Raw genomic sequence first — 4,599 nt, forward strand, 5'->3', positions numbered from 1 at the left:
GAAGTGTCTGGTTAGACTTTGTACAAGACTTACAGTCTATTTACCAAAGTTATAGTACAAAAGTAACCTCTTAAATAATTGAACTGGCTTTGTTCTTTCCTGTAACCATCTATTAAGAGAATAACTACCAGTCTAGGATAAGTTTTAGGAAGCGAGGAAATAGACAACAGTGGATTTAATCTAGAGCATTAGAAACATGATCATGTTGAAGAGATGATTTTAAATTTTCACTAAAGCAAGGAAGAAACCTAAAATAACTACAATACTAGACAAGGTAAAAACAAAACTGCATATAGACAGAGAGAATCTGATCTCCACAGTAGCCCCTGTATTGTGTAGCGGGCATTGGTATTTTCCTTTTCCCTTCATAAAAAGAAAACATTTGGCTTTCATGTTAACTATTAAAATTAATAGCTAATTTTAATTTTGCTTATAATATGTATGTCTAGTTTTAAGGTTGAATGTTTATAAAATAAACATAATTTGTTGAGTCCTTCAAAGAGAAAACTAGCTTTTATATTGTTTTACAAATATTTTTCATATAACAATTTATGTATACAGGTTATTGAGTTTATATACTAATATGGACTTTAAATAAAGATTAATAAACGAATAAAAATTCAAGGTCTATAGAACAAGAATTTTAATTTGATTGAGTAGAAAAACAAACATTATTACGCCAATAAATCATGGTGCATTTTTTTAATGTGCCTGGTGAAGACAGTATTAAGACTTAGTCATATCGAACCATTTTGGAGGAGAACAATTCAGTTCTGTTGATAACATTCCAATTCATTGAATAAAAGAATGCTTCAAAAACATTTTACAGAGCTTCAATATCACAGTTTATATAACTATTATCAAACCCCAAGGAAATATTCAAATATAAACCTAAATTTTACTTATAAATCAAGGTGAAAAAAAATCATAAAATATAATCTAAGAGCATATTAAAAGATAAATACTCCATAAATCAAGGATACATTCTAGAAATGTAATAATGAAGTAATATTAGAAAAATCTAACTATATAATTCATCACATTTCTAAATTTAAAAATTTTAAATAGCATTTAAATATATGAAAAAAGGCATCTGAAATTGGAAAATACATTTCCAATTAAAATTCTTAGAATACAATACATAGAAAGATGGTTCATTTTTATTATAAAGGGTATTTACCTCCAACTGTCACCGTTGGGGCCGATCAGAATTCAGTGTCACCCCAACAGGAGCGGGAAAGGAGAGGGTTAACAACAGCGCAGATCTGTAGGTAGCATTTTTCCTCAGTTCTTCTTTGGTTCTCCCTCAAATGATGGCAGCGAAGAATCATAGGTCATTGAGATTTAATAGTTTTATTGCAAGTATATTTTAGAAACACAAAGAATGCCCCAAGAAGGCACATGTTCCCAGTTCTGTAACCAGCACAAAGGGGCCAAAATGGCTACAAAAGGGCGAAAAGGCCACAAAAGGCCACTAAAAAGAGAGAGAACCCAGAAGAGCAGAAAGGAAGGAGACCCAGAAGGTCATAAAAAAAGGACCCAGAAGCGAGAATGTCTGCCTTATATTTGGGCCATGATGGGTGATCAGCAAGTGAAATCATCTCGATTGACTCTTGATTAACATTAGGTGATAGCTTTGCCTAGTGAGCATGTGTGTACCCAGCCACCTCACTGTCTGAAGATGAAATAAACCCACGAAACTTGGAGCCACAGCATCGAGACTACCCTGTGGCCACCCTGCTACTGCAGATCCACTTGTTTCAGCCAAGAAGTCAGTTTCTGTTGAATTTTCTATTTCTTATAATTTTCAGCAAGAGTTAGTAAACTTCAGGAGTGATCCTGATAATAGACATTTTAGTCTCTGTGGACCGTATGATCTCTGTTGTTTATCAAGAAAGCAGCCCTGGGCAATACGTAGACAAAGAGGCACGGTTGTGCTGTAATACACCTTTGTTTACAAAAATAGGTCATAAAGATACTCTCTTATGTTTTCTTCTATAACTTTCGTAGTTTTATGATTTACATTAAGGTCTTTGATCCATCTGAGTGAATTCTGGTATACGAGACAATGTATGGGTATGTTCCAGATCTGTTTATTTGTTGAAAAGATGGTCTTTTTCTGCTGAATTGCCTTTGCACCTTTGCCGCAAATGCACGACCACATATGTACAGATCTACTTCTGGACAGTATTCTTTTCCATTGATCTATCTGTCTATCAACATCACACTGCTGATGACTCTAGCTTTAAACTAAATCTTGAAATTAGGCAGTGTAAATTCACATGATCTAGGATAATCTTCAGTAAATAAAAGCTAGTAAATAAATTTCTGATCATTTCTATTGTACAGATTTTTGTATGTTGATCTGTGTCCCATGACCTTGCTTAACTCCCTTTTTAAGTAGCATTTTTATAGATTTCACAGAATTTTCTATATAGAAAGACAATCATGCCCTCTATGATCTCCTTCATGTATTTTTTCTAACCTTACTAAACTATCTAGGACTTCCATTACAGTGTTTAATAGATTTTCCATAATCTCTCTTATTTTCACACTTTTCAAAGAATTCTCAAGAAACCCCAGATTTGGAATTTAAAATTAACGTTTCTGTTACAAGAACTGACCAGTGTCAGTTGGGAGGTGTTTAAATAAACAAATTAATGTTCAGCTTGTCCATAATTTGGCATATTATTAAATAGAAAATTTGAGTCCCAGAAATATATATTTGTGTGTGAGTGTACATGCGTATGTGCAAAGTGTGTCTACGAGAGTGTTATCTGTGTTAATACCTCTACTTGTCTATCTTTCCATCTATCATTTATCTATCATCTATTTCTCTCTATCTTCTATCTATCTAACTATCATCTACCTATCTTCTATCTATCTTTATCTGTCTAGAAGAGCAGAGAAAAATGTCTGAAAAGATGCGCAGTGTTTTCCTGTAAAGACTGGGCCTAGGGAAGGAACTCATATTTTCTTACATATAATTTACTATATATAATCTTTTGACTTTTTTTGTATTACTCGTGCAATTAAACACACATTTAAAAATAAAAGCAACAAAGTAGACAAAATATAGGCAAAGATTGTAAAAGTAGCTCTCTGAGAAATGCATTATTATACTGTTTTCCATATATTTCTGTGTTCTTCTCTGCATTTTATTTTTTATTCTAATGAACGTGTACTGTGAAAAGATTTTTTATTCTTAAAAATGTGCCCATAAGAAAGTGTTAGTACACCAAAAACACTATCAAAGGTAAGCAATTTCATCAAATCAATCCACACAAGCTGACTAAAAAATTAACTAAATTCTAGATTACTCAAATAAACTGCCAATATCGATTTTCAAAACTAGAAATACTTTCTCTGAAATTCAAAGTAGTAAAATAGTATCTTAGATTCTTATGAAGATTTATTTTTAGTAAAACATACTGACCATCAGTCAATGTTTGTTCCCAGTACTCTTTTATGAAGGTTTTAGAATCAAGATATCAAAAATACGTAAGCAGAATTAACATTTGCTACTCATATTTTGAGTGCTCATGTCTTCTAAATATATCATTTAAATCTTAGAATACATATGATTTTTTTACTGCTTACTGCCTCTAAAATGGCAAGTCAAATAAAAACTAAAGGCTGTCTTTTTCATTACAGGGCTTAGCGTTAGTTTTTTTATATTCAAATGCACACACACACACACATACATTCATTAGTTTTGTTAATTAGGGTCAATCAAGATTGTCCTGAGGCAATGCTAATACAAGCTGACATGATATCTCTATTTTTGCACATTTTATCAACGCTCTAAAACCCTTTGCAGTCTTACTCTTTCCACACTATACCTTTAAACTACACATTTCTTTAACTTCATATATAGCAGTATTTAATGCTTTTTAACGTTTCAAATTCCATAGAACCAACATGATGAAGAAATTGTTTCTAAGTCATTCTGTATTCTGCTCTTGGCGTCCTAGGCTATCTATTGCCCCTTCTGGACTATGCCCCTTCTGGACTATGCCCCTTTGACATTGGTTCATGTGCATGCCATTAGATAATTTTTAAATTACAAACGTTATATGGTGAGGAACACCATGAAAAGCAAAATAAAAGTGTGAATCTTTTTCATTTACAAACCTGTCTGGTAGTCTATGGCCATGCCACCCTGAGCAAGCCCGATCCCATCTGATCTTGGAAGCTAAGCAGGGTCAGGCCCAGTTAGTACTTGAATGGGAGACCACTTAGGAAGATCAGGTGCTGTAGGCATAAAAAATAAAAAATAAAAATAAAAAACATTAGGAATTGTAAAGGGATTGTAAACTGACAAGGTCTTTGCAATCTGCGAGGTCAACCAAGTGTTGCCTTGCCTAAAATAAATAAATAAATAAATAAATAAATAAATAAATAAATAAATAAATAAATAAAAAATAAAAACCCGTCTGGGCCAGTGCTGGTCTGATGCTGTTCTCCACAAAGTTCTCAAACATTCTGACTCCTTCCAGTTCACCGTGCCCCATCCCCAAGCTTGGCCCATTTCCTGATGGTCTAACTTGGCAGTTTCTACAGTGCAAACAGCCATAGTTGAAGGAGAAATGATGAAGA

General features: G+C 33.2%; 1 pseudogene; it reads left to right on the forward strand.

Moving 5' to 3' along the window:
* Positions 1-4,144: 4,144 nt before the first annotated feature.
* On the forward strand, positions 4,145-4,263 carry LOC120586361 (uncharacterized; annotated as a pseudogene).
* Positions 4,264-4,599: the final 336 nt, after the last annotated feature.

The sequence above is a fragment of the Pteropus medius genome, unplaced genomic scaffold, assembly GCF_902729225.1.
Source record: "Pteropus medius unplaced genomic scaffold, Ma_sr-lr_union100, whole genome shotgun sequence".
NCBI lineage: Eukaryota > Metazoa > Chordata > Mammalia > Chiroptera > Pteropodidae > Pteropus > Pteropus medius.